Source organism: Taudactylus pleione, unplaced genomic scaffold, assembly GCF_031769625.1.
Source record: "Taudactylus pleione unplaced genomic scaffold, aTauple2 ptg000711l, whole genome shotgun sequence".
Taxonomy (NCBI): domain Eukaryota; kingdom Metazoa; phylum Chordata; class Amphibia; order Anura; family Myobatrachidae; genus Taudactylus; species Taudactylus pleione.
The window spans coordinates 11,910,062-11,931,987 of record NW_028285113.1 but is presented as its reverse complement, the minus strand read 5'-3'; positions in this window follow the sequence as shown (position 1 = coordinate 11,931,987).

Below are 21,926 nucleotides of genomic sequence, written 5' to 3'. Positions count from 1 at the left end.
TAATGAATAACCAACGTTTCGGGGTCACAGAGCCTCTTTGTCAAGGTTTGACAAAGGGGCTCTGTGACCCCGAAACGTTGGTTATTCATTATGCACTTTTAAAATACTATCGGAGTTGAAACTCCTATAACCCAGAGTGATGCTGAATTTCTTTGCCGTTTATGTTGATTCTTATGTGAGGGAACCCGGGTACCTTCCAATACAGACGAGTGCCAGGTTTTTTCTACAGATTTATATACATATATATATATATATATATATATATATATTAGGGGTGTGCACCGGCCACTTTTCGTGTTTTGTGTTTTGGTTTTGGATCTGGATCTTTCTTCGTGTTTTGGATCTGGATTGGTTTTGCCAAAACCACCCTTCCGTGTTTTGGGTTCTGGGTTTTGTGTTTTGGATCTGTATTTTTTTGAAAAAAAGCATAAAAACAGCTAAAATCACAGAATTTGTAGGTTTTTCTGCTGCTATGCTATTATTAACCTCAATAACCTTAATTTCCACTCATTTCCAGTCTATTCTGAATACCTCAAACCTCACAATAGTGTTTTTATGTCCAAAAGGTTGCACCGAGGTAGCTGGATGACTATGCTAAGCGACACGAGTGGGCGGCACAAACACGTGACCCATCTAGGCGTGAAACTGCAGTGGCAGACAGGATGGCATTGAAAAACTAGGCCCCAAACTGTACATAATGCAAAGAAAAAAAAGAGGTGCAAGATGGAATTGTCCTTGGGCCCTCCCACCCACCCTTATGTTGTATAAACAGGACATGCACACTTTAACAAACCAATCATTTCAGCGCCAGGGTCTGCCACACAACTGTGGCTGAAATGATTGGTTCGTTTGGGCCCCCACAAAACAAGCTGGCAATTTATCTGTCCCTGCACAAACTGGCTCTACGGAGGCAAGATGTCATCCTCATCCTCCTCATCCACCGATTCCTCACCCTCTTCAGTGTGTACATCCTCATCCTCACAGAGTATTAATTCGTCCCTGCTGGAACCACAGGTCCCTCTGTACGTTCTGGAGGCTGGTCTCCCTGGAAGAGTTGATAATTCATTTTATGAACATCATCTTCTCCACATTTTGTGGAAGCAACCTCCTACGCCTTTCGCTGACAAGGTTCCCGGCTGCACTAAACACACTTTTTTTCGGAGTACACACTGGAGGGGGGGCAACTCAGGTAAAATAGAGCCAGTTTGTACAGGGACCTCCAAATTGCTTCTTTTTCCTGCCAGTACAGGTACGGACTGTCTGACATGCCTACTTGGATGCTGTCACCGATGTAATCCTTTAACAGACAGACGCACGCTTGTCGCTGCTGCTTTGAGGATTCAAGTGCGGCTACAGCCCACACAATTCACAAAGACAGAAAAAAAAAAAGAATATTTTTATTGTTTGTGGAGCACACTTTGAGGGTTACACCACCCTTTAACAGACAGACGCACGCTTGTCGCGCTGCTTTGAGGATGCAAGTGCGGCTACAGCCCACACAATTCACAAAGACAGAAAAAAGAAGAAGAATATTTTTATTGTTTGTGTAGCACACTTTGAGGGTGTCACCACCCTTTAACAGACAGACGCACGCTTGTCGCTGCTGCTTTAAGGATGCAGGTGCGGCTACAGCCCACACATTTCACAAAGACCGAAAAAAAAGAACAATATTTTAATTGTTTGTGTAGCACACTTTGAGGGTGTCACCACCCTTTAACAGACAGACGCACGCTTGTCGCTGCTGCTTTAAGGATGCAGGTGCGGCTACAGCCCACACAATTCACAAAGACAAAAAAGAAGAATATTTTTATTGTTTGTGTAGCACACTTTGAGGGTGTCACCACCCTTTAACAGACAAACGCAAGCTTGTCGCTGCTGCTTTGAGGATGCAAGTGCGGCTACATCGCACACAAGTCACAAACACATTAAAAAAATAGTTTTTTATTTTTTGGAGCACTTTGAGAGTTACACCACCCTTTAACAGACAGACGCACGCTTGTCGCTGCTGCTTTAAGGATGCAGGTGCGGCTACAGCCCACACATTTCACAAAGACCGAAAAAAAAAGAACAATATTTTAATTGTTTGTGTAGAACACTTTGAGGTGTCACCACCCTTTAACAGACAGACAGACGCACGCTTGTCGCTGCTGCTTTAAGGATGCAGGTGCGGCTACAGCCCACACAATTCACATAGACAGAAAAAAGAAGAAGAATATTTTTATTGTTTGTGTAGCACACTTTGAGGGTGTCACCACCCTTTAACAGACAGACGCACGCTTGTCGCTGCTGCTTTAAGGATGCAGGTGCGGCTACAGCCCACACAATTCACATAGACAGAAAAAAGAAGAAGAATATTTTTATTGTTTGTGTAGCACACTTTGAGGGTGTCACCACCCTTTAACAGACAGACGCACGCTTGTCGCTGCTGCTTTAAGGATGCAGGTGCGGCTACAGCCCACACAATTCACATAGACAGAAAAAAGAAGAAGAATATTTTTATTGTTTGTGTAGCACACTTTGAGGGTGTCACCACCCTTTAACAGACAGACGCACGCTTGTCGCTGCTGCTTTAAGGATGCAGGTGCGGCTACAGCCCACACATTTCACAAAGACCAAAAAAAAAAGAACAATATTTTAATTGTTTGTGTAGCACACTTTGAGGGTGTCACCACCCTTTAACAGACAGACGCACGCTTGTCGCTGCTGCTTTAAGGATGCAGGTGCGGCTACAGCCCACACATTTCACAAAGACCGAAAAAAAAAGAACAATATTTTAATTGTTTGTGTAGCACACTTTGAGGGTGTCACCACCCTTTAACAGACAGACGCACGCTTGTTGCTGCTGCTTTGAGGATGCAGGTGGAATCTAGACGGGATTTGGAACCGAGGACACACTACCTCCATCAATTGTCTAAATCCCACTGCACTAATGTCGGATACCGGACGCACGTCTAACACCAACATAGCAGTCAAGGCCTCAGTTATACGTTTTGCTTCAGGTTGACTGCTGTCGTACTTCATCCTCATCGCTAGGGACTGTTGGAGGGTCAATTGTTAGTAAAAGTAGTGATGTTCCTACTTCCTCTCTGGGATGATGAACAACTCCCAGCAGCAGCAACAGCACTAGGAGGAAGTGGTTCTTGATCTTTCCCTATTTTATTTTTATCGGAGAAAGTTTGGTCCTCCATTTATGTTATATTGATATATATACGTGCGGCTAAAGCGCACACAAACACAGAAAATATTTTTTTATTTTAGCTGGAGAGTAGTGCACTTTGTGGGTTACACCACCCTTTAAGAAATGAGCCAGCCAGCTCTTTACTTATGGGACACAGGCGCACGCTTGGCGCTGCTCCTTTGTTAATGCACGTGCAGCCACAGTGCACACAAGTCACAAACACAGAAAATATATATTTTTTTGGATTGGAGTGTACTTTGTGGGTTACAGAACCCTTTAACGGTCAAGCCAGCCGGCCCTTTACTTATGACACAGGCGCACGCTTGGCACTACTTTGTTGATGCACGTGCGGCTACTGCGCACACAATTCACAAACACAGAAAATAATTTTTTTTTTGGTTTGGACTGGAGAGTACTTTCGGGGGTTACAGCACCCTTTAACGGTCTACCCAGCCGGCCCTTTACTTATGACACAGGCGCACGCTTGGCACTACTTTGTTGATGCATGTGCGGCTACTGCGCACACAATTCACAAACACAGAAAATAATTTTTTTTTTGGTTTGGACTGGAGTGTACTTTCGGGGGTTACAGCACCCTTAACGGTCAAGCCAGTCGGCCCTTTACTTATGACACAGGCGCACGCTTGGCACTACTTTGTTGATGCACGTGCGGCTACTGCGCACACAATTCACAAACACAGAAAATTATTATTTTTTTGGTTTGGACTGGAGTGTACTTTGGGGGTTACAGCACCCTTTAACGGTCAAGCCAGCCGGCCCTTTACTTATGACACAGGCGCACGCTTGGCACTACTTTGTTGATGCACATGCGGCTACTGCGCACACAATTCACAAACACAGAAAATAATTTTTTTTTTGGTTTGGACTGGAGTGTACTTTCGGGGGTTACAGCACCCTTAACGGTCAAGCCAGCCGGCCCTTTACTTATGACACAGGCGCACGCTTGGCACTACTTTGTTGATGCACGTGCGGCTACTGCGCACACAATTCACAAACACAGAAAATAATTTTTTTTTTGGTTTGGACTGGAGTGTACTTTCGGGGGTTACAGCACCCTTAACGGTCAAGCCAGCCGGCCCTTTACTTATGACACAGGCGCACGCTTGGCACTACTTTGTTGATGCACGTGCGGCTACTGCGCACACAATTCACAAACACAGAAAATAATTTTTTTTTGGTTTGGACTGGAGTGTACTTTCGGGGGTTACAGCACCCTTTAACGGTCAAGCCAGCCGGCCCTTTACTTATGACACAGGCGCACGCTTGGCACTACTTTGTTGATGCACGTGCGGCTACTGCGCACACAATTCACAAACACAGAAAATATATTATTTTTTTAGCACTTGGGGGGAGCACCCCTAATGGACAGAGCACCCCCTGGACAACACTACAGCACTCCTTTAGGACTGGGACACTGCACAGGACTTTGGAGTGGACACAGCCCCTATGGAGAACTGACTGCACAACACAGTCCAGCCAGCCCCTATGGACTTTGAAGTAGTGGACACAGCCCCTATTAACAACAGCAGCACAGCACAACACAGCCAGCCCCTATGGACTTTGAAGTAGTGGACAACAGCAGCACTACACTACACTACACAGCCCTAACTCCCACCCTCCCTCTTCACTGTCCACAGCCGAGTGAGAAAATGGCGCCGACGCGGGTACCTTATATAGGATCCAAAACCCGCGAGACTCGGAAGGCGGGATGATGACGTTTTGCCTCGATTTCAGATCCGAGTCAGGCGGGAAAAGTCGAGCCTGACTCGGATCGGACTCGGATCGGGGGGGCTCGGGGGGGTTCGGATTTCAGAAATCCGAACCCGCTCACCCCTAATATATATATATATACATTAGAAATGAGCTGGTCCAGTTCCCACCTGCACTTCATGATCTAGGCCAGGATCCGAGTCCAGCTCGAGTTTTCCCGTCTGACTCTGATCCCAAAACGAGGCGAAGCGTCATCCTCCCACTGTCGGGTTCTCACAGGTTTTGGATACTATAAACGTACCTGGTCATCAGCACCATTTCACTCCGGCCTTGGAGAGTGTAGTGAGCAGAGGGGTGTGGTGTCCATCCAGGGGCTTCTGTGTCCATCAGGGGTTGCTGTGTCCATCCAGGGGCAGTGTCTGCTGTGTCCATCCAGGGGCTACTGTGTCCATGGAGTAGCTGCTGTATCCATCAAGGGCAGGGGCTGCTTTGTCCATCCAGGGGTTGCTGTGTCCATCCAGGGGCAGTGGCTGCTGTATCCATCCAGGGGTTGCTATGTCCATCCAGGGGCAGTGGCTGCTTTGTCCATCCAGGGTAGGTACTGCTGTGTCCATCGAGGGGTTTCTGTGTCCATCCAGGGCAAAGGCTTCTGTGTCCATCCAGGGGCTGCTGTGTCCACCCAGGGGCAGTGGCTGCTGTGTACATACAGGGGTTGCTGTGTCCATCCAGGGGCATTGTCTGCTCTATAAATCCAGGGGCTGCTGTGTCCATCCAGGGCAGGGGCTGCTGTGTCCATCCAGGGGTTGCTGTGTCCATCCAGGGGCAGGGGCTATTGTGTCAATCCAGGGCAGAGGCTGCTGTGTCCATCCAGGGTCCTCTGTCTGTCAAAGGGTGAGCAGTTTAAAAAAAAAAAAAGCTAATTATATAATTCATATTTTTTTTTGTGCTGTACCCCAGTGTACTATATTATTTTTTATTTTTCTTTACTGTGATGCTGCAGGTCAGACCGCAATGTAATATTCATACACGTATTGTGACACTATAAGTCATAGCGAATTGTAATATTCATACTCATATTGTGACACTGTAAGTGGAAACGCAGTGTAATATTCAACATGTATTGTGACACTGTAAGTGGTAGCGCAGTGTATTCATAAAAAATATTGTGACACTAAGTGGAAAAGCAGTGTAATATTCATACACATATTCTGACACTGTAAGTGGAAATGCAGTGTAATATTCAACACGAATTGTGACACTGTGAGTGGTAGCACAATGTATTTATAAAAAGTATTGTGACACTAAGTGGAAATGCAGTGTATTCATAAAAATACAGTGACACTGTAAGTTGAAACGTAGTGTAATATTCAACACGTATTGTGAGCCATTGTAAGTGGTAGCGCAGTGTATTCATAAAACAATTGTGACACTGTAAGTTGAAATGCAGTGTATTCATAAAAAATATTGTTACACTTTAAGTGGAAATGCAGTGTATTCATAAAAAATATTGTTACACTTTAAGTGGAAATGCAGTTTATTCATAAAACATATTGTGACACTGTAGGTAATTGATACAGCAGTGTAATATTTAAGATTGGTACAAATTGACATGTGCGCTGTACCCCACTTTGTTCTTGTTTGTTGATATATAGAATCATCAGTTGAGAGGAGAGCAGGAACCACATATTAGTGCTGGAGCTGCCCCCAGTACCACCAGTCTGTTATGAACCTCTGGGAAGATTAACAGTGAAACCATTATCAGGATTATGAAGCTCAATAAGGTGTAATGAGTAGATTGATCAAGAGTCAATTGATAATGAATTGTGAGGACAACATTTTGAAATGTACTTGGCAAGATGCAGTCTTGAGGACTGATATGCACTTGGCTAGATGCAGCCTTAATAGCTGGTATGCACTTGGCTAGTTGCAGTATTGAAGATTGGAATGCACTTGGCTAGTTGCTGCCTGAATAGCTGGTATGCACTTGGCTAGTTGCAGTCTTGAGGACTGGTATGCACTTGGCTAGTTGCAGCCTGAATAGCTGGTATGCACTGAGGGATATCAGGAATTGCTACAAAAGTTTATTGCTTGTATAAATATACAGACAATGAAATGTAACTGAAACGGAGTAGTAAATTGGAGATAGTGCACATAGCACTGAATAGCAGTGCAGACAGCTACAGTAGGTGCTATTTAGCTGATTGTCCACACAGTCACAGAAAAGCTGCTGAGAGTGCTGGAATGAATAAACAAAACTTCACAGTTCTGAAGTGCAGCTGACACTGCTTTAATGTACTTGCTGGGAATCCACACAGACACTGAAGTGTCGGAAACTCTTCTCTGTTGTTACTTGCAGGTAAATCACACCAGAGCCATAACTAGACTTTTTGGTGCCCTGTGCCAGAAAGAGCATTGGCGTCCCCCTCATTTTTCAAAGGGACATAATGCACCCAAAAAAGGGCCATGGCTTCATGGGGAAGGGCCAGGGAAGAGATAGGAGAGGCCAGGAGATGCTGGGAATGAAATAAGAGGAAGCTACAAGCAAGAATGATAATAAACAGAAATTTGACAGGCCCAAACAGCGCCCCCTGACCTGTGGTGCCCTGTGCGATGGCACCGGCCGCACTACCCTAGCTACGGCCCTGAATCACACACACACTGGGAAGCGGCAGCCACTGCTTGCAGGGAGCATCCGCAGATGCTGATGTGTGGCAGGCACTGCTCTGAAGTAATTGTAGGAAAATCATGCACACGCTGGGAAGTGGCAGCCACTGCTTAGAACTAACTTGCAGGGAGATCACAAACACTGGACACGAGGAGCTGGAACACTCACTAGAATCAGAAGCCACAACAAATGCTATAGTCGGTATCAGAGTAGAGCACCAGCTGGGGTAAAGACGGAAGATGATCCAATCAGCGCAGGGAGGCTGAGACAGAAGGGTCATGTAGGAAAGACCTTGTGGACAGCAGCCCGGCATTCTTGTTGCCTAGCAACAATCCTGAGAAAACCACCCGAAGCACCATTGTCAGACAGGGCCGCAGTGGCAGCTTGTGACACAGTCATGATAATATTAGTCCGTCTACATCATCTACTAAAGCCGATTCCCAAGGGCATACATGGCTTTAGTCAGGGCATCTAAAATCAAAGATGCAATCTTTTACAGTGGTAAAGAATAAACATCAAAGGGAAAGTTAGCTGCAGAAAGACATAAAATTGGCAATATGCCTTTCACCACACAAAGTGGCAAGGAAAGGCTAAGGCCTTTATTTATAACTGGTGGTTATGCCTCTTATGATGAAGTAAGCACTAGTGAACATGCTGACATAGAAATCGAGGATGCTTCTGTGGAAGTGCACCAGGATGAGCAGGATATTTGAGTAGCTGACGCTAATAAGGATGTGTCATTAATTGTAGGCAATTCTTTTAGACCCAACCAGATGTCAAAACCTGGTTGTGCTGACTCATCTGCTTCACCATCTACTGCTTCACCATCTACTGCTTCACCGTCTTTTGGTAAAGTTTATTTTTTTCTCGTCAGATGCACTTGCTGGAGAAACTGAGGGAGAAGCCATCGCTGTATCAAGTGCCACTTGAGCTGACAATTTACTTACCAACAGCTCTTTACATCTCTTCATATCTATGTCCGTTGGAAAGAAAGACACAACATATGACTTAAACCTAGGATACAGCACAGTCGCCAAAATGTATTGATCCTGATTGTAAGATCCTGACAACCCTTGTATCCTCATGAAGCGAATAAAGGACTTGATCTACAAGTCCGACATACCTAGTGGAATCGCTTCATGTCAGCTCCTCCTTCAGTTTCTCAAGCTGCTTTTCCAACATTCAAAATAAATATTGCCATGCTTCTGGTACCATGTATGATATGGGTAAAACCAAGCGCGGGCATATTTGTTTTCTGTTTTGTTTAAAATTTTTGCCTTGTGCTATCATGGCAGCTTTCAATTAAGGCTAGAAAAAGCCTAGTTGGGTGTGGCTCACAAGCCAGCCCCTGTATAGATGTGTCCCTCTGTATCTAGTAGATGAGTACATTTAACTGCAATGTAATGCTGTGCTGGGCTTATATGCTAGTGTAGGAACCTACAGAAAAAAGGGGTCCCTTGTCACTGGGCTGCAGGCTTAAATGCTTTGATCAAATCATGACAAAATCCACTTGGTTTTATTTGCAGCACACACATAGATTTGCAGTATATTATTGTTAGTGCCGATAGCAAAAGTTTTTCTGTTTTGCTTTTTAAACAGTCTAATTAGGGGAAGTACCTGACTCAAGCTGTCAGTGTCTGAACTTACTTCACAGGTGACTACTTCAAAGGGTTTCAGCACTTTGCACAACACAACATTCCCCCTCCTCTTCCTATGTCATAGTATGCTGTGTAGCTTTGGATGGCTTTTTGCTGTTCATCCATTCGCTGAAGCATATAAAGGGTTGAGTTCCACCTTGTAACTACTAGGGATGTGCGCCGGACCATTTTTGCCAGATTTGGATTTGGTTCTAATTCGTTGTCTGGCTTTGGATTTGGATTTGGATTTGCCAAACTGTGGTGACTGGCTTTGGATTTGGATTTTGTTACAAAAATTTTCAAAAAAAGCTAAAATCAAATAAATTGGTCTTTTTTTACTTCCTAGAGTATTATTAACCTCAATAGCATTAATTTCCAGTCAATTTAGACCATATCACAGCTTATAATATTATTTTCAACATTATTGGCCAAAGGTTGCAGTGAGCTGACTGGTTACTAAGCGACAAAGCAGCGGCACAACGACACAGACACCACAGTATAAAGCACATCTATGACACATTGCCACACAGCAGTGGCAGAAATGAAAAGTAGTGCACCCACCCAATGGGGTACGGCCAGCAGAGTCACAGTACTTGTTTACATAGTGGGCTACGGCCCAAGGAGTCACAGTGCACAATCTTATTCACATTACACCACACATAGGGCCTGATTCACATTACACCATAAAGTAGTGTCTCTTATTTATGTTACGACACACATTAGTGCCCCTTTTACACAATGCCCACAGTAGTGCCCCTTTTACACAATGCCCACAGTAGTGCCCCTTTTACACAATGCCCACAGTAGTGGTGTCCCTTACACAATGCCCCCAGCAGTGGTGCCCCCTATGCAGTCCCCTTAGTAGTAGGGTCCAGTATGCAGTGCCCCCAGTAGAATGCCCCCCAGTAGTATGCCCCCCATTAGCAGGCCCCCCCAGTAGTATGCCCCCCAGTAGTATGCCCCCCATTAGCAGCCCCCCCAGTAGTATGGCCCACCCAGTAGTAGTCTACACCAGTAGCAGGCCCCCCCAGTAGTTGGCTGCCCCACTAGTGGCTGCCCCAGTAGTAGCCCCCTGTAGTATGGCCCCCCCAGTAGTATGCCCCCCCAGTAGTATGGCCCCCCCAGTAGTATGGCCCCCCCAGTAGCAGGCTTCCCCAGTAGCAGGACCCCCCCAGTAGTACCCCCCCCAGTAGTATGGCCCCCCCAGTAGTATGGTCCCCCCCAGTAGCAGGCCCCTCAGTAGTATGGCCGCCCCAGTAGCAGACCCCCCCCCAGTAGTATAGCCCCCCCAGTAGTATGGCCCCCCCGCACCCCCAGTAGCAGACCCCCCAGTAGCAGACCCCCCCGAGTAGCGCCCCCGGCCCTGACACAAGTAAAAAAAAAACTTACCTGTATCCCCGCTCCCGTGCTGTACGCTCTGCTGTCACACGCTGAGGAGGGAGCCGGAAGACGGAGCTCATGTGTGAGCTCCAGCCGGCTCCCTCCGTGCAGCAGACAATGAGAGTCTGTGTGACTCTCATTGGCTGCTGTAAGAAACACACAGCTGCCGCTGGCGGCTGTGTGTTTGTGTCTGTGTAGAGCAGACCGCTATCACAGCGCTCTGCCCTACACAATAGGAGCCCTGATGTCAGATTCTCTAGTGAGAATCCGACATCAGGCGGCCGCCTTTCGGCCCCGAACCGGGATCCGAGTCAGGCGGTGAACACCCGAACAGGGTTCGGGTGGACTCGGATCCCCAATGTTCGGAGCGGTTCAGATTCCACAGAATCTGAACAGAGAGCATCTCCTGCAATGCTATGTCATTTAAAAATAAAATTGCACCACAAAGTTGATTGCGTGAGCAAAACATGGGACATGTTGGAATTCACCAAGCTGTAATGCTCTCACAATATTGGTGGCATTAGAAAACACAAATCCTGAGGAGAGTCCAAGCGGGGTAAGTCATCTTGCAATGGCTTCCCTGAGTTTTTCTAAAAGTATCAAAAAATTTAATAAAATTTACTACCAATCAACCCTTCCTGTCCCTGCCTTCAACTACATACTCCATCTTCCTCAGGCGTCTTGATTAATGAAAACATATGTTTCCGTATGTGCCATGTGGAAGTTGAACTGCCACATGTTTCTGCCACCCACTGCTGCCGCTTAGTTTAGTCAGCCAGCTACTGTAGCTTGGTGCACATTTTGGGCCTAAACAGGATGAAAACAATTATTGTGAGCTGTGAGGTGATCAAAATTGACTTTAAACGAGTTGATTGGTAGTAAATGTAATTACATTTTTTGATTCCAATGCAAATTGATGAGGGAAGAGGGGAGAGCATGCGTGAAAAATATGTCCCATGTTTTGCCCACAAAATCAACTTGGTGGTTCAGAATATTTTTTAAAATTAGAGTGGCATGTAAGAGATGCTGTCTGTAGCCATAAACATTTCTGGACATTTTAGGCATTCAGCAACCGCATGTCAAAGATTGCAGCAACTGTGGCAGTTCAACTTCCAACATGGCACATCAGGAAACAAATGTTTTTATTATTCTAGAGGCCTGAGGAAGTTGGAGTGTGTATGTAGTTGAAGGCATGGAAAGGAAGAGTTTATTCGTACTAAATTTAATTTAAGTTTTGGATTCTGAAGCAAATTTATAAGGGGGGAGGGGAGGCATTTTCAAAAAATATTTTAATTATTCACATCAATCCTTGCCCCAGTTGAGCTCTTTGGTGGTTCCGCATTTTTTAAAAAAATGAAAGGGGCGTGCAGGGGATGCTGTCTGTGGCCATAAAAATTTCTGGACAGTTTTGGCATTCAGCAACCCTATTTTGAAGACTTTAGCAGCTGTGGCAGTTCAATTGCTAACATGGCACATGTAGGAAAGAGAATGGCACTGCAGTGGCAGACAGAATGGCAGATTAATAAACTATAACAATAATGTTTGTCATCTACACAAAAAGACAGTCACCAATGCCCCAAACAGAGCATAATGCAAAGAAAAGAGGGGCAAGATGGAATTGTCTTTGGACTCTTCCCCCGACGGGAGTAATGCCGGTGTCGCACCTGTCCATTTTCGAGTCTTGAACACATGGATGAGCTATTAATGTGGCAGCACACAGAATGGAAGTTCTGAACAGGAAGGGGGCAGAGAGATTTAAAGTCTGGTAGTAAACATCTCTTATCATTGTGCTTCTGGGATTATGTATTTTAAGCCTGGGAGGGGAGGAGGGAGAACATCTCCAAATACCATCACAAAATAGCCTCTCCATTTGGTGCTTGAGTTGCATCTGACCAAACATGGCTGTTATGATCAAGGAAAGCCAAGTCCACCAGGTTGGTATCTACAAATACAGCCGCGCAAGGCCCTGGGGACATGGGACTTGGCCTAATCTCGTGGGAGGTGTGGTCACGCCCCCTTATAAAAAATAAAATAAAAAATAAAGTGGCTCTGCACACTGAGGAGGTTGGTGCTGTGTGCCCCTCAGCCCGGTGCACAGCCAGTGGGGGGCACAATCAGAATGATCGCTCCCCCCATAGCTATAGGAGACTGCTCCAGCTGCTACTCTAGCAGCCACGAGCAGTCCCCCAGTGCAGCCCAGCACACAGCAGTGTGTGCTGGGCTGCTGTGAAGTAAGAGGGAGGTGGAGCGGTGCCGGACCTGTGCCCCCACGAGCCCCTCCTCCAATCCTGGGTGCGAGTAATTAGTACCCCCTCCTCTCAGCACCCCTAAGGCTTGCAGCATTACAGTGCTTATACAGATACACTGGGGCACAGCCTGCAGCATCACATTGCTTATACAGAATCACTGGGGGATGGCCTGCAGCATCACAGTGCTTACAGATATACTGGGGTATGGCAGGCAGTGTCACAGTGCTTATATAGATACACTGGGATATTGAAGCATACACTGGGGTACAGACCATACTTGCCTACCCTCCCGATTTGGTCGGCAACCTCCCGAAAATCGGGTGCCGCTCCCAACCTCCTGTGATGGCAGGCAATCGTCCCGGCTGCTGCCCACCCCTCCTAGCCCCCCCGCAATAACTCCTGCAACCCCTGCAGCAGGAGGGACCAGTGATGCGATTTGCAACATTTTGGCCCCGCCGCCTGCTTCACAATGCCTATATTATCGGCATTGTGTAACGGGGAGGGGCCAAACTGATGCGATTGTGTGGCCCCACCCCCACCATGCCCACAAGTGCATGTCACCCACCGGCCACATCCCCCCATCCTGACGATCTGGCTGCTCCGTCCCAGAAGGAGCAGCCAGAAAGTCGGCAGGTATGGTACAGACTGCAGCATCACAGTGCTTATATGGATACACTTGGGGGGGTAAGGCCACCTTCAGTGTCACAGAGCTTATATGGATACACTGTGTCACGTCTGAGACTGGAGAAGAGGACGTGGTGGGCCTAAGTTGGGGAAAGAAGCGGAGACGAGGGGCCTGGATGTACGTTCTCCTCATCCACAGGTCTTGAGTGTTGGCGAGACCTGGGCAAAGGTGCGGAGTCTAACCCACAGGATGGTGTTCGCCAGTGACCCCCCCAATTGGGATATGGGCTTAGCTGCACCCCGTGAGCAGGTCGCGGTCCTTTGACCAGGTACCCAAGCCCTGCAGGGATAGAGACACTACACCCATGGCCCAGCGAGGATATGCCTGCTTAGGCACCAAACAGTTCCTTAAAACACTGTATAGAAAACACCTTGACACGAGGATCAAATGTCAATAAGGATTTCAAGTGGGATGCAACTCACGGTTACTTGAGACGTCACCAGAGATAGAAGGCACACGGGTAGAGGTGGTATACGTTGTAGCACGGATGTTCACTGGAGACGTAAGGCACACAGGTGGGGATGGTAACACTGCTGCACGGGTATTCACCAGAGACGTATAGGCACACAGGTAAAGGTGGGTACACTGCTGCACAGGTATTCACCAAAGACGTAAAGGCACACAGGTAAAGGTGGTAACACTGCTGCACGAGTATTCACCAGAGATGTATAGGCACACAGGTAAAGGTGGTAACACTGCTGCACGGGTATTCACCAGAGATGTATAGGCACACAGGTAAAGGTGGTAACACTGCTGCACGGGTATTCACCAGAGATGTATAGGCACACAGGTAAAGGTGGTAACACTGCTGCTGTACGGGTGAATAGGAACCTGGACCGGGAACTCACTAAAGCACGCTAGGAGACAACCATTGTTCAGGCAATTTCCCATAACCTGTGGAACAGTTTTATACCCAGGGGAACCCTTAGACAGGTGCACAGCATCAGCTGAAACGGGCCTATCAGGGAGAAGGGTCCAGTCACATGGGCCGACTGTCATGGCGGCGCCCATGTCCGGATTTGCAATGCCGGACACCAGCCCTCCAGGAAGCCACAGCATGCGGGGAGAATACTCAGCTTCTCCCCCGCCATCGGGCAGGCCGACCGACCACCAGGGATGAGAGGGGAAGCCGGCGGTGCGGCAAGCGGGTGCCAATCCCCGGCTGAGCCCTGACAGTACCCCTCCTTTAAGGGTGGGCACTGAACACCCAACAGGCTTATCTGGAAATCTCCTATGAAAACTCTGGATTAGTCGCGGAGTGTGTACATCAGAGGCTCTGATCCAGGCCCTTTCCTCGGGGCCGTAGCCCTTCCAATCGATGAGATATTGAAGGGTGTTGAATCTGTGCCGGGAATCCAAGATCTTCTCCACCTCAAATTCAGTGCCTTGTAATGTCTTGACTTGAGGCAATTTAGGGGAACAATTCTGAAAACGATTGAGCACCAGGGGTCGTAAGAGAGAAACGTGAAAAGTATTTGAAATCTTCATTTGAGGAGGAAGTTCCAATTTATAAGTTACTGGACTGATTATCTTAAGGATACGATATGGACCAATAAAACGTGGAGCGAGTTTCATGGACGGGACTCTTAAGTGAATATTTTTGGAAGATAACCAGACCCTGTCCCCGACTCTCAACAGTGGAACCGCAAAACTTCTCCTGTCCGCAAATTTCTTGTAATTCCTAGAAGATTGCTTTAGAGATAGGTGAATTTTATTCCATAAAACTGAAAAGGATTGAATCTCTTGATTCACAGCCGGAACATCTATAGATGGAAGCTTCTGGAAATCTGGAACTCGTGGATGTCTACCAAAAACCGTAAAAAAAGGAGTGGATTTAGAGGAAGAATGGAATTTAAAATTATGAGAAAACTCTGCCCATGGCAGGAGGTCCACCCATTCATCCTGGGAAGATGACACAAAGAGCCTAATGAAGGTCTCTAGCTCTTGATTGACCCTTTCCGTATGACCATTCGACTGTGGGTGGTAGGCTGAGGAAAAGTTCAGTTTGATTCCACAGGTATTACACAGGGCTCTCCAGAATTTGGCTGTAAACTGAACACCTCGATCAGAGACTATTTCCCTGGGGAGACCGTGTAATCTGAAGATGTCTCGAATAAAAATTTTTGCTAATTGAGGAGCAGAAGGAAGGCCAACGAGCGGGATAAAATGTGCCATTTTAGAAAAGCGATCCACGACCACCCATACCGTGTTATGCCCCTTGCACCGACGTAATTCAGAAATAAAATCCATTGAGATGTGGGTCCATGGAGCAGTTGGGATAGACAAGGGACGAAGAGGACCAACCATCTGTCTACGCGGAGTTTTATGTTGGGCGCATTTGATACAGGAGCGGACAAACTCCGTGACATCCTTCTTCATGGTCGGCCACCAGTAAGATCGAAGTAAGAACTGGTAGGTCTTGGTGATTCCAGTGTGACCTGCGAACAAGGATGCATGAGCCCAAACCAGCAAGTCTTTACGTAAATTAGGAGGTACAAAAATTTTCCCAGGTGGCAAGGACACTACTTGAGTAGGAGCAAATACAATTGGGTCAAAAATGGAACGAACTTGAGAACACTCCTCCTCCTCCAAGTTAGTCATGAAGGAGCGAGATAATGCATCGGCCTTCTTGTTCAACACACCAGGACAAAACTGGAGTTTTAAATCAAACCTAGAAAAAAAAAGTGACCATCGTGCCTGCCTGGCATTCAACCAGTGTGCAGTTTGCAGATAGATCAGATTCTTATGGTCTGTAATAATCGTGACAGGAAATTTGGCCCCTTCCAGAAGATACCGCCATTCCTCTAAGGCTAAGCGCATGGCTAGAAGTTCTTGGTCGCCTCTAATATAATTCCTCTCAGCAGGGGAAAATTTACGGGAGAAAAATCCACAGGGATGCATCTTCCCATCTTCAGCAGACTGAGATAATACCGCGCCTACTCCAACGGAGGATGCGTCCACCTCCACAATGAATGGTTTGTCTATTTGAGGCTGACAGAGAATGGGAGCTCGAGAAAAGGCACCTTTTAGGTTTTGAAAGGCTTGTACTGCTGGAACAGACCATTTAGAAGGATTGGCTCCTTTCCTTGTGAGGGAGGTAATGGGTGCTACCAGTGTAGAAAAGTGTGGAATAAACCTCCTATAATAGTTTGCGAATCCTAGGAAACGCTGAGTACCTTTTAAAGAAATAGGCAGGGGCCATTCAGAGATTGCTTTTAGTTTATCAGGATCCATCTGGAGACTCCCCCAAGAGATAATATGGCCTAAAAAAGGTACTGAAGTTTGGTTAAACATACATTTGGAAAGTTTCCCAAAGAGGTGATGAGTGCGGAGGCGGAACAATACCTCCCGTACATGAAGACGATGGCTCTGTAAATCTCTGGAAAAGATTAAAATGTCATCGAGATAAATCACAACAAATTTATGAAGAATATCCCGGAAGATCTCGCTGACGTAACCTTGAAAAATAGCTGGTGCATTACAAAGACCGAAGGGCATTACGAGGTACTCGAAGTGTCCGTGTCTGGTATTGAACGCGGTCTTCCACTCGTCCCCGGTTTTAATTCGAATCAGATTATACGCACCACGTAGATCCAGCTTTGTGAAAACCTGAGCCCCTTGAACCTTGTCAAAAAGTTTTGAAATTAAAGGTAGAGGGTACCGATTCTTTATGGTGATTTGATTTAATCCTCGATAGTCTATACAGGGCCGGAGTCCACCATCCTTTTTCCCTACAAAAAAGAAACCTGCCCCTGCAGGAGAAGAAGAAGGCCGAATGAATCCTTTAGCAAGGTTTTGTCACAAGCGTGGAATTTAGGAGCTGTGTTCCCGGACTGGGCCTTGGATCTGTATTATTTGGCACAGACGCTCGCTGGAGGAGGCTTGGTTTAATGAAGTTTCTCTGCATGAGAGGGTGCAGCGAACTGACAGGAGTTTGAGGAATGCGGCAGTAACGAGATAGCTAGGAAGCTACGTGGAGCGGCTGGATAGCCTAGGGTAGACGTTGGTAGCTGAGTGGCTATGTGGAGCGGCTGGATAGCTGTGGGTAGACGTTGGTAGCTGAGTGGCTACGTAGAGCGGCTGGATAGCGGTGGGTAGACGTTGGTAGCTGAGTGGCTACGTGGAGCGGCTGGATAGCCGTGGGTAGATGTTGGTAGCTGAGTGGCTACATGGAGCGGCTGGTTAGCCGTGGGTAGACGTTGGTAGCTGAGTGGCTACGTGGAGCGGCTGGATAGCCATGGGTAGACGTTGGTAGCTGAGTGGCTACGTGGAGCGGCTGGATAGCCGTGGGTAGACGTTGGTAGCTGAGTGGCTACGTGGAGCGGCTGGATAGCCGTGGGTAGCTGTTTGTAGCTGAGAGGCTACGTGGAGCGGCTGGATAGCCATGGGTAGACGTTGGTAGCTGAGAGGCTACGTGGAGCGGCTGGATAGCCGTGGGTAGACGTTTGTAGCTGAGCGGCTACGTGGAGCGGCTGGATAGCCGTGGGTAGACGTTGGTAGCTGAGCGACTACATGGAGCGGCTGGATAGCCGTGGGTAGACGTTGGTAGCTGAGGGGCTACGTGGAGCGGCTGGATAGCCGTGGGTAGAAGTTTGTAGCTGAGCGGCTACGTGGAGCGGCTGGATCGCCGTGGGTAGACGTTGGTAGCTGAGTGGCTACGTGGAGCGGCTGGATAGCCGTGGGTAGACGTTGGTAGCTGAGTGGCTATGTGGAGCGGCTGGATAGTCGTGGGTAGACGTTGGTAGCTGAGAGGCTGAGAGAGAAGGAGAAGGCTCCTCATTGGTGGTAGTGGGGTCACATGGGCAATCCAAGATGGCCGTGCCCATGGACCGGAGGACAGTGCTTCCTGGTGTAAGTCAGCGGGGACCAGCGGTGAGCAGGAGCCGGCGTGGGAGCAGCACAGCAGCGGGACCCTCCAGAGGACAACAGCGGAGACTGCCTTGGGAGAAGAGGAAGGAGCGCACAGCGCGGGAGCCGGAAGACAGCGCGGGTCAGCGCCCGCACAGGTAAGCGATGGGGTCTGATTCTGGGGTCTCCAGGCCGGCGTGTGACAGGTTTTCCTTAATGTATTCTTCCATGGCCGCGGTCTCAGGCATGGACAAAGGGTAAACACGGCCACGTGGAGGACTTTTTCCGGGAAGCAAATCGATGGCACAATCCCAAGGTCAATGCGGAGGAAGTTTATCTGCGGCTTGTTCACAAAATACATCAGCAAAGTCTTGATAAGCCTCGGGCAACCCCAGCTGGGGGGAATTAGAAGACTCTGGTCGAAGGGACTTCTTAGACGGGTTGGAAACCGTCGCTTGGTTACATACTGGAACGACCTTGGTCAAACAATCTTGGAAACACTGTGAACCCCAGGATAGGATTTGCATAGCATCCCAGTCAAAGACAGGATTGTGTTTTCTCAACCAGGGCAGCCCCAATACCAGCTCATAGGAGGATTCGGGTAACACAAAAAATTCCAGCATTTCATGATGTAGGCACCCAATTTGAACAGACACAGGATGAGAGAGCGAAGAAATGGGTAGCCCCACCAGAGTTTTACCATCTAACCCAGACAGTAACAATTTATTAGGTAGGAAAACGACTGGAACACCCAAGGTGTGAATCAATCTCTCTGCAATAAAATTACCAGCGGCTCCAGAATCAATTAAAGCGTGAACCTTTCTTGTCCTGGACTTATGGGAAAGCGACACTGCTAAAAGACTCTCAGATAATTGGGATGGCTTGAGAATAACCCCCAACTGAATGCTGCCTACTTCAGTCAGGGTTTCGCATTTCCCGCAAGTAAAGGACAATTTTTCAGAATGTGGTTAGGTGCAGCGCAATAGATACACAATTTATTTTGGAAGCGTCTATTGCGCTTTGCCGGGGTGAGTTTGGTTCTGTTGACCTGCATCGGTTCCTCTTCACTAGCTAGGGTGGGTATAGGCGGACTAACAGCAGAAGAACGGACTGGTAGACGTTCACCTCTTCCCCTACTAGCCCATCTTTCCCGATGGCGAAGGTCAATTTTGATACAGAGAGAGATAACGTCAGCGAAAGATTCTGGCAAATCTCTGGAGGCAAGCTCATCCTTCATCCTCTCAGAGAGTCCATGAAGGAAGGACGTTTTAAGAGCTTCCTCGTTCCTTTTTAATTCTGATGCCAGGGTCTGAAATTGGACTACATACTGCCCCACGGACCGTGTGCCCTGACGCACTTGGAGAAGGTCAGAAGATGCAGATGCAGAACGGCCTGGCTCATCAAAAATTCTCTTAAATGCGGAAACGAATTCCTCGTAGGTAGATACGATGGGGTTGTCCCGTTCCCATAAAGGGGAGACCCAGTCTAACGCTGCTCCTGTTAATAATGAAATCACATATGCTACTTTTGCCCGAGACGTGGGAAAGTTCTGGGGAAGAGATTCGAATTGGATTTCACATTGGTTGATGAACCCGCGGCACCGCCTGGGATCGCCATCAAACCTTTCTGGAGTGGCAAGCTGTAGTCGGGGATTGGGAGTAGGAACCATTGGTGGAGGGACTGATGGAGAAGGTACAGGGACCGCAGGCGGGGGAACCGGGAGAATAGAAGCCAACGTGGTTTGAATCGAAACCAGTTGCCTCGAGAGCTCCTGTAAATACTGAGCCACCTGTTGTTGCTGCGCCTCCTGGTTGTCCAACTGAGAGGCCAACTCTTGCAGTGACCCAGCACCTTGGGATCCTGCAGCCTCCATTTGGCCTGAACAAACTGTCACGTCTGAGACTGGAGAAGAGGACGTGGTGGGCCTAAGTTGGGGAAAGAAGCGGAGATGAGGGGCCTGGATGTACGTTCTCCTCATCCACAGGTCTTGAGTGTTGGCGAGACCTGGGCAAAGGTGCGGAGTCTAACCCACAGGATGGTGTTCGCCAGTGACCCCCCCAATTGGGATATGGGCTTAGCTGCACCCCGTGAGCAGGTCGCGGTCCTTTGACCAGGTACCCAAGCCCTGCAGGGATAGAGACACTACACCCATGGCCCAGCGAGGATATGCCTGCTTAGGCACCAGTTCATTAAAACACTGTATAGAAAACACCTTGACATGAGGATCAAATGTCAATAAGGATTTCAAGTGGGATGCAACTCACGGTTACTTGAGATGTCACCAGAGATAGAAGGCACACGGGTAGAGGTGGTATACGTTGTAGCACGGATGTTCACTGGAGATGTAAGGCACACAGGTGGGGATGGTAACACTGCTGCACGGGTATTCACCAGAGACGTATAGGCACACAGGTAAAGGTGGGTACACTGCTGCACGGGTATTCCCCAAAGACGTAAAGGCACACAGGTAAAGGTGGTAACACTGCTGCACGGGTATTCACCAGAGATGTATAGGCACACAGGTAAAGGTGGTAACACTGCTGCACGGGTATTCACCAGAGATGTATAGGCACACAGGTAAAGGTGGTAACACTGCTGCTGTATGGGTGAATAGGAACCTGGACCGGGAACTCACTAAAGCACGCTAGGAGACAACCGTTGTTCAGGCAATTTCCCATAACCTGTGGAACAGTTTTATACCCAGGGGAACCCTTAGACAGGTGCACAGCATCAGCTGAAACGGGCCTATCAGGGAGAAGGGTCCAGTCACATGGGCCGACTGTCATGGCGGCGCCCATGTCCGGATTTGCGATGCCGGACACCAGCCCTCCAGGAAGCCACAGCATGAGGGGAGAATACTCAGCTTCTCCCCCGCCGTCGCGCAGGCTGACCGACCACCCAGGATGAGAGGGGAAGCCGGCGGTGCGGTAAGCGGGCGCCGATCCCCGGGTGAGCCCTGACACACTGGGTACAGCACAAAAAAATCTACTTTTAACTTTTTTATTACTTTAAAAAAAAAAAATTTTAAACTTTTTTTGAATTATTTGTACAGCCCCTGGATGGACTGCACACCCCTGGATGGACAGTACAGCATACCACTGGATGGACAGCACAGCACACCCCTGGATGGACTGCACACCCCTGGATGAACAGCACTCCCCGGGATGGACAGCACAGCACACCCCTGGATTGACAGCACAGCACAACCCTGGATGGACAGTACACTGGAGGGAAAGCACATCCCTGGATGGACAGCTCACTGGATGGACAGCACTCCCCTGGATGCAGGGCCGGCAACATAAATCTTGGGGCCCGTTACACCAATATTTCTGGGGCCCCTCTCAACCCCTCCTCCACACAACCCACCCCTCCCAATACAGTAACTAAATGCATCTACATATATATATATCTACATATCTACATATATCTGTATATACTGTATATATAACATAGGCATGAGCCGGCACTCCTCGATATACAAAATGTTTCAACCCTGGGGCCACTCATGTGTCCAATAGATAGTTAGTTCAAGGTGGCACTTTTGGGATGCAAA